Source organism: Amaranthus tricolor, chromosome 3 (assembly GCF_026212465.1).
Source record: "Amaranthus tricolor cultivar Red isolate AtriRed21 chromosome 3, ASM2621246v1, whole genome shotgun sequence".
Taxonomy (NCBI): Eukaryota; Viridiplantae; Streptophyta; class Magnoliopsida; order Caryophyllales; family Amaranthaceae; genus Amaranthus; species Amaranthus tricolor.
Window position 1 is genome coordinate 17,395,150 of NC_080049.1, and position 9,941 is coordinate 17,405,090.

Here is a 9,941-nt window from a genome sequence, read left to right on the forward strand (position 1 = left end):
AGCAGCATTCATGGATCTCATGCAAAGATACTTCAAACCCTTATCTGGATAAGTTTGTGGTTGTGTTTATTGATGATATATTGGTGTATTCGAAGAATGAAGAGCAACATGAGAAGCATTTAAGGATAGTTTTAGAGAAGTTGAGAAAAGAGAAACTTTTTGGCAAGTTTAGTAAATGTGAATCTTGGTTAGAAAAGATATCTTTCTTAGGGCACGTTGTTTCGAAGGATGGAATTTCTGTTGACCCTGAAAAGATTAGGGCAGTGATGGAATGGCCGAATCCAAAGAGTGTTACTGAAGTAAGAAGTTTCTTAGGCTTGGCAGGCTATTACAGGAAGTTTGTGGAAAATTTTTCTAAAATTACCCGACTGTTGTTTGAGTTGCTTAAAAAGGGAGTTCGGTTTCAGTGGGGCGAGAAGCAGAGTAAATCACTAGAAGAGCTTAAGAGGAGACTTACGACGGCACCTGTGTTGATCATGCCCGACTGTGGGAAAGCATTTGAGGTATATTGTGATGCGTCGAAGGAAGGTTTGGGATGTGTGCTAATGCAAGAAGGCAAAGTAGTAGCTTATGCGTCAAGGCAATTGAGGCCACACGAGTTGAATTATCCAGTACACGACATTGAATTAGCAGCCGTAATTTTTGCCCTGAAGTTATGGAGACATTATCTCTATGGAGTACCATGCAAGATCTTCACTGATCATAAAAAATTGAAATATCTTCACTCAGAAGGAGCTGAATATGCGACAAAAGCGGTGGCTGGAAATCATTAAAGACTTTGATGTTGACATAAATTATCATCCTGAAAAAGCAAACAAAGTGGCAGAGGCATTGAGTAGAAAGGCCGAGGATATCTGTAAATGCTATAATGACGGTACCTTGGGAACTATACCGAGAAATTCAAAAGTTAGATCTAGAAATTGTTAATCACTATCAAGTTGTTGAGTATTTGGGAGCAATGACTATACAACCGACTTTGTTCGAAAGAATTATAGAAGCACAACAAGAAGATCCCAAGATAATCGAGTTAATCATTCGAGTTCAAAGAAAAGAGACAGAAGCATTCGAAGTGGGTGCGAAAGGTGAACTAAGAATGAATGGGAGATTGTGTATACCAGACAACACAGAGCTGAAAGAAGAGATTTTGAAAGAAGGACACCAAGGAATGTTTCACGTACACCCTGGTAGAGATAAGATGATTGAAGAATTAAGGAAATTATTTTGGTGTAAAGGTATGAGAAATGATGTAGCCGAATTTATATCTCGATGCTTGATATGCCAGAAGGTGAAATTTGAAAGGCAGAAGCGTTCGGGACTACTTCAACCACTAGAAATTCCTGAATTCATGGATTTTGTAGTTGGATTACCAAGAACGCAACGAGGAAATGACACAATTTGGGTAATAGTTGATAGATTGACCAAAGTTGCAAGATTCCTGCCAATGAAGGGAACATGGTCAGTAAAACAATTGGTTGACGCTTATGTTCGAGAAATTGTAAGATTACATGGAGTACCGAGAACCATTGTGTCTGATAGAGACCCAAAATTTTTGTCGCGATTTTGGGAAAAGTTGCAAGAAGCATTCGGATCGAAGCTATGTTTAAGTACCGCATTTCATCTGCTACTGATGGCCAAACCGAAAGAACCATCCAGACATTAGAGGATCTTTTGAGATGTTGTAGTCTTGAATTTGGTGGTTCATGGGAACAGAAATTGCCTTTGATAGAATTTTCATACAACAACAGCTATCAAACCAGCATCAAAATGACACCAAACGAAGCCTTATACGGGAGAAAATGTCGAGTGTCGTTGTGTTGGGATCAGATGGACCAAAATGTGCCTGAAGGACCAGATCTTATTCAAGACTCTATTGATAGCTTGAGGGTGGTACAAGAAAACATGAAGGCAGCACAAAGTAGACAGAAGAGTTATGCAGACAACCGTCGCCGAGCTTTGCAATTTGCTGAAGGTGACAAAGTATTTCTAAAGATTTCACCAACAAAAGGGGTCCAACGCTTTGGGATAAAAAGGAAATTAAGCCCTAAATTCATCGGACCTTTTGAAATTTTGAAAAGAGTAGGGGAGGTGGCATACAAACTAGCTTTACCCCCGGGTTTAGCTAGAGTTCATAATGTATTCCATGTTTCTCAGTTGAGAAAGTATATCCACGACCTATCACATGTTTTAGTTCACGAACCCCTCCAAATTTATGAAAACCTAACTTATGAAGAAAGACCAATTAGAATTTTGGATCGTCAAGTGAAAGAATTAAGGAATAAAAGAATACCTCAAGTTAAAGTGTTATGGTCGAACCATCATGTCGAAGAAGCAACTAGGGAAAGCGAAACTGATATGAGAGAACGCTATCCCCAGTTGATCATGTAGGTTCAAATTTCGGGACGAAACTATGTTAAGGGGGAAAGAGTTGTAACAAACTTTTTTTCTTAATCTTAAATATTTTGATAAATTCAATAATCGTTTCGTTTTATTATTTTCTTTTTAATGCCATTTCGAAATTTTATTCCAATCGTTTTTAAGTTCTCGATTTTCTTTTATATATAATTTATTTCTCTTAAAATAAATTACCTAAATATTAAATCTAGCTAAATTACCTACAATAACATAATCTTTTTATTTCCTATATTAATTTAATAAAAATAAAAATATATATAATAATAATAATAATAAAAAATTAAAGTATCTAAAAAGTGGGCGACAAGACTAAGTAAATTAGGTGCCAAAATAATTAATTTAGTCTTATCCTTTAGATAAAACCAAGAATAAAGATCTTGGATTTTTCATTTCTTGCCCATGAAGTAAAATTTAATAATAGATAATTTTGCAATCAATAGCCTATAAATAAACTAAATGTGCCGTGGGAAAAATAGGAGAGAAAAAAAAATTTTCAGAAAATTTATTTATAAAAGGCAAATTCCTAAAGAAAAATTCTAAAAATCCTAGAAAGATTCCTAAAAATTCTCAAAAATTTCCTAATAATAGTATTTAATGTTAATTATAGAAATTCAAAGGGAGGAAGCTCATATTGTGGCTAAAAATTCTACAACAAAAGAAATTGGTTAATAGTAAAATTATTAAAGGTATAAATTCTTACATATATTTATTTACATAAAATTATGCTCATAAATTTTATATGTGTTTAGTATATATAAATTAATAATTCTGGAAATTTTGGTGAATTAATTTGTTGTATATTATTTTATATGAATTATTCATTGAAATTGCCAAAAACCGCATAAACTGAAATAATTTTAATTAAAATAGTAAACATTAATATTTTTAAACGAAAATTTTTCTGTACATATATATATATATATATTTATATATATATATATATATATATATATATATATATATATATATATATATATATATATATATATATATATATATATATATATATACATATATATATATATATATATATATATATATATGTATATATATATATATATATATATATATATATATATATATATATATATATATATATATATATATATATATATATATATATACATATATATATATATATATATATATATATATATATATATATATATATATATATATACATATATATATATATATATATATATATATATATATATATATATATATATATATATATATATATATATGTAACCGCCTCGAATTATGAAGGCAAACACTAACTGGAATTTAGTATTAATCAAGCGGAAGCTTACTTTTGCCAACACAATTAAGGGGTTACTTAAAGGTCAAACCAATATCCAAGTATAATACTTGAACCAAACCAAAGCAATATAACGGAAGTCTTAACTGTCTAAAATATAGGAAAATTACAACCAAATCGAAATAAGTCCAAAGTTCAAATTACATCCTTAAAATAGTCTAAATCTAAACTAATAGTCTCTCAAATACAATAAAGAGATCTAAACAAAAGGGGAGTCATACTCCAACTCGGGTTCAACTTCCGCTCGCATATCCATTCTCCGTCGAGGTGCCATAGGGGTTTACTCTAAAAACAAAACCATTGGAAAAACATACAAAGCATAGTATCAGCAAAAAGGCCGAGTATAAACACACTGGTGTCTGTCAAACAAGTTATTAAAATCTTCTTTTTTTTTTTTTTGAGTAAATTCATTTTGAAATATACTTTTTCATTTGATAAATCATATTATGATTCAAATCCAGTTCAATGGCTCTATAGTAATTTCAAATTCTCATTTTTCATCATAAATCATAAGATCTCAATAGATCCAAATCAATTTCAAACTCATATCATAAGTTTACATGGGTACTCTGTGAGTCATCCTGTGACTCGTTTGGTAGTCGATCTACCGTCCGCGACATGTCCGGCAAGTGTAACACAATGGTATTGTGAACAATACGCGCTCAGCATTGGTGAGCCGTTTAATCATGCACACAATATTTGCTGTGGCATATGTACCCGCCATTTAGGCTAAAACATTTTTTTGTACATAATATATATCTTGTAATTTAATAGCATTTGAAAGTCAAAAATATGATAAATATCTATTATTTGCACATAGCAAAACATACTTTATTTGCGACTTAGCAAAATCAAATCATAATATTTCCCACATGGGTAAAACATGCTTAGCATAATCATATCATTAAACATAACCTTTGTATTATATTGGGGCATCACTAACATGTATGGAAATGCATCGTAACAAAAAGTGATTAAAGTTCAATACAATTTTTTTTTTTAGGAAACCACTAAAATGTTTCGTTTCAATCTTTCTTAAAGTAAATATAACTTTAAAGGGTTTTGAAATTCATTCAAAACAACTAGAATATGATTCATAAGTCTATAAAATCTTTACGACAGAAGATTTCATAAAACACTATTTTCTTAAATACAAGATAGTTTTGCCGGTAATAAAATCGATAATTGATTTGCAAAGTACATATTAATTCTCCAACAAGGCCCAAATTAATCAAGTCATTATAATACCTTATTTAAAATGAATTTAAGGTTGTCCCATCAGATTATAATTGGTTATGCGAATTTATAACGATTTTACAATTATTTTCGACAATTTGGGTATTTACCGTTATTTAAATGGTGTCTTAAATCCGTAAAATTTTATAAACCATCTAATTTAAAATTATTTTAGACTATGAGGCAGTAGTTTATTAATATAATTATAAATTTTTGATATAGATTTATTTTTACCCAAATTTATTTAACAATATTACACTTTTTAATAAATAAACATTTTCTATTAATTTGATAAATTAGTAAATAATTAATAATTTATTTTGTAAAATTATACCAAAGTTCCAGAAGTCATATAACATGTTTATTAGGCCATTTACACTTATAAAAAATCATGTATGATGTTTTATTATTTTGTATAGATATTTTATCGATATATAGAATAAAATAGGTTTAAAATTATTTGAGTCCGAATAAAATATTATAAAAATTATATGATATTTCAGAAACTTTTTTAAGGGGTATAAAATTTTAAATAACCATTAAAAATCATTTGGGGTATTTTTAATAATTAATATTGTTATTTTACCGATAAACCGAATAAAATTTATTTAAGACCATATATAGTTACGAAAATCAATATAAATTTTTCAACATGTATCTACTGTTTATATAAGTGTCTCATAAAAGTTTCATGTCCAAAAGACGTTATTTAGTATTTATTTTATATTTTACCGTTTTCAAACTTACCGATTATTAATAACCGAGTAAAAATTATTAAGGTCCTTAAATGTCAACGAAACCTTCCCAAACTTTTACCAATTTTACCTACTGTCCATATGAGTATGTGATAAAAATTTCAAGTCCATATGTCTTTGTTTGGTAATTATTTTATATTTTACCATTTTATAATTTACCGTTAAACAATTTAACGATTATTCAAAAATCATAAAAAAATTCAAAACTAAATATATTCTGGCCAAATCTTGTTGGAGACATTATAATATATTTTTATTAATTATTTTTGATGATGAAGAGTTCATCTAATACCATGTTTTATAATAAGAGTATTTAACACCTTAAAATCCATTAAAATGTCAATTTAACGAATAATCTCAACAAAAAGTATCAAAGAAATTTTCTTAACATATAGCTACTGGAAATTTCTTTTAAAATGAATTTCAAATATTTTCAAATTCATATAATCATTTCCATCACAATAACTTTCACAAAGTAGTGTTAAACATGCCTTTAAACATACAATAATTTATAAAATCAACATGCATGATGCCCACAATAATAATACATGTAATAAATTATTCCATACTCAAATTCATCATTTTGACATCATTTATCAAGATTTAAGAACTTCTCTTTGGGAATTTATTTTTTTTTCTTTTAAAAAAAAGTTTATACACAAACTTTTCCAACTTGTTCTTAAATCCTTTAAAAATCACCCCATGTGACATACCTCGACTCCAAGCCTATATAATTATTCCGTAAGCTCCTACGCGTTTTTAGAAGTGGTTCTAACTTCAGTTCCTTGCCCTTCAAGCCTCAACTCCAACTCTTCAACTAAACATATTGCATTCATCCAAAAATCAATAATAATTTTGGATTTCTAACATGCACTTAACTTTTCCTAGTTAGAGTTGTTAAACTAATACTTGTGATGATTTTAACATATTTGGAGTATACTTATTATGTTGAGCAACATACTTAGTTAAGTCTCATAATTTTACTTGAATCCTTTAAGTAACAAAATTTATATGTTTGTAGAAATACATCTTCTTACCTTCTATTATGGCCTATTTTCATAGATTTATAAATGATGATTTTCTTAGTTTAGAGATAAAATACTCATGTTATAATGATCTTAGTTTATAGAAAGATTCATAAAAAAATATGTTTTACATGAACAAGTTTTAACAAAAACTAGTGGAATAAAGAAATGAACATAACTTACTCTATACTTGGTGGATTTCTTCAAGTTTGGTGTCTATGGAAAGCTCTTAAGATGAAGATTATTTTTATGGGAGATTTGAGTTTATAAACATAAATTTTCAGAAGTTTTAGATGGGTTTTTGAAGAAGATTTAATGAGAAAAGAAGGTGTTTTTGCTAGGAATTGTAAGATTGAACTTCAACTATGCTTATGGATGAAATAAGGAGTAAAATGAGGAGTGAAAGAAGGTTGATGGAGCTGAAAATATGGACAGCAAATATGTCTTAATTTATCATGTTTGCATGCTTGTTATGATGGTGTTTTTGGGTAAGAACAATAGGGGCTTTGGGTAGAGAGTTTGGTGGAGTGTGTAAGTGAGTTTTGGGGCTAAATGAGGGCTAGTATGGCAGCTAGGGGCTGCTGTTTTGGGGCTGATTTGGAGTGCTTTTTGTCCTCAATTTGGTCTATTATGGTATAAGAAAGGTTTATCTAAGATAGTTTAAAGTTTGGGTAAAAATTGTTGTACATGTAACAAGTTATGTAACTTGTACTTCATGTTTAAAAATCACTTGTATATGTAAGAAATATTTAATTTACTCCCATCATGGTTATATAATATACTTGGGTAATAATTAAAATTTTTTTTTTTTTTCGAACTGTTATGGGTAGTTGCTCAACTTTAAGTTTTACCTCCAAAGTTTACGTTACTTGTTACGATTCATAATCACGTTACGAATTAACAAGTTTCTAATCATTGTAGAGATTTTTCAAACTACTACCATCACTAATTAAATTATAATTAGTAACGAACAAATATATAAGAAAAATTAGGCGCTAAAAACGACTAATAAAATCTTCTAATAATACGACTGTTTCAATATATATATATATATATATATATATATATATATATATATATATATATATATATATATATATATATATATATATATATATATATATATATATATATATATATATATATATATATATATATATATATATATATATATATATATATATATATATATATATATATATATATATATATATATATATATATATATATATATATATATATATATATATATATATATATGAAATATAAGTTTTGTATTAATTTCGTGAATTATAGTTGAGTATAAATATTATTATTAATTTTTGCTAAAAAAAGCATAAAATAAGGAAATTCATAAATTTGGGTTAAAAATAATTATTTCTAAAAGTTTATTTGTGTTACTGTATTTTCTTTTCACTTAAATTATTTTGTTAAAATTTTATGATATTTTAATTTTAAAGAAATAAATTAATAATCTAAATTGTTATTGTAGGCAAAAAGAAAGAAAAATGAAAATTAAAACTAAAATTAATTTATTTTGGTGAATAAGAATATATACCAACTCAATTAATAATAAGTTATTTATTTTAAAATATTTCATGTAGATTTTGATCTTAAGAAAATTAATTATTCATGTACAAAATTTATAAATAAGTTATTAAGAAAATAATAAAGCTTAATTGAAAATTAATCTATAAGTAAATACTAAAGACCCATTTAGTTTTGATTTTAATAATAATAAATGATTATTTATATGTAACTCGTAATGAATTTATTTCTATTGTATGTTATTGTAATGTTGCATTTATATGAAAACAGTAACATGATAATAAAAAAGGCTTGAGATTAAGGAAATGCCGAACCATGCTTCCGGCATGTAAAAAACGTGGGACGTGTTTTCCGGCACGTAAAATACGGTGAACACAGTAAGGTTGTTTGAGCTGACCTGTGGCTCGAGCAACATTGTACCGGAGGAGTGACGATTCCCACTAAGTTAGGAGTTTTGGTTTACTTCACCCTAACAGGCCCTTACATATATCAAACAAAGATCATATGTGTTGCATTCATTAAATAAGTAATTGGATTCCACGCCCTAACACTCAAGCAGAAGTGTTAGTAAATCACACCCTGGTACTCAAGCAGAATGACCAGAAGTTATATAATATATAAATGAATCTAATATAAAAATGAATTCCCTATAATACATAAGATACCTTGCATATAATTTATTGCAATGCACTTATTTTTGCTTATTACTTAATTGTCGTGCATATACTATCCATACTTGTATAGTTGCGGTAAGTTTTTATACTCGGTTTTTTTTAAAGCTGACCGATTTCCATCGGCTGTTCCCATATTTCGGGAGCAGATGCTGCAGGTAACTTTACATGAAGTTATTAAGAAGCTATTGTATTGTCTATGTGATGTTAGTATATATGTAGTTTATATTACGGGTATGTAAAAACGATGATTATGTATTAAAGAAAGATGTAATACGTAAAATTATATTTTAATGATTTAAGTTTTATTTTTTTTTCGAAAATTTTGTTTTGTTTTATTTTTTTTTTCGTAATAATCACGGTTCGATAGACTTCTGCTTATCATTACTTACTATATATTACTTTATACCTATATTTGGAAAAGGACTGTCCGTTACAGATATCATCAGTATGATTTGCAGAACTATTACATCTCTTCTAGCAACAATTTCCCTAATAAGTTAAAACTTCCTTAGTACATGTTTGAAGCTTTGTGTGATCTAGGTTCCGCACAATTTGCCATAGCACCGATACTATCATAATAGAGATTTATTTCATTCTCTATGGTAAGAACAACTCCAAGTTTAATGATGAACTTATGAATCCACACTGCCTCCTTTGCAATATCACATACAACTATTGTAACGGATCGTTCTTTTCTAATGTAGGTTTATTATAAAATATTGTAAGTAATGCTAAGCGGAAGTCTATCGTACCGTGATTATTACGAAAAAACAAATAAGACAAAAAAGAATTTACAAAAAAAACAAAGAAAACTTAAATCATTAAAATATAATTTTACGTATTACATCTTTCTTTAATACATAATTATCGTTTTTACATACTCGTAATATAAACTACATATATACTAACATCACATAGACAATACAGTAGCTTTTTAATAACTTCATGTAAAATTACCTGCAGCATCTAC

The 9,941-nt window shown here is 28.0% G+C and overlaps 1 long non-coding RNA gene across 1 annotated transcript; it reads right to left on the minus strand.

Moving 5' to 3' along the window:
* Positions 1–3,804: 3,804 nt before the first annotated feature.
* LOC130807819 (uncharacterized) lies at positions 3,805–7,771 on the minus strand. The gene is made up of 3 exons (XR_009040667.1): positions 6,933–7,771; positions 6,438–6,541; positions 3,805–4,018 (listed from the first exon to the last, which is right to left on the minus strand). It is a non-coding gene; the product is annotated as an uncharacterized LOC130807819 (long non-coding RNA).
* Positions 7,772–9,941: the final 2,170 nt, after the last annotated feature.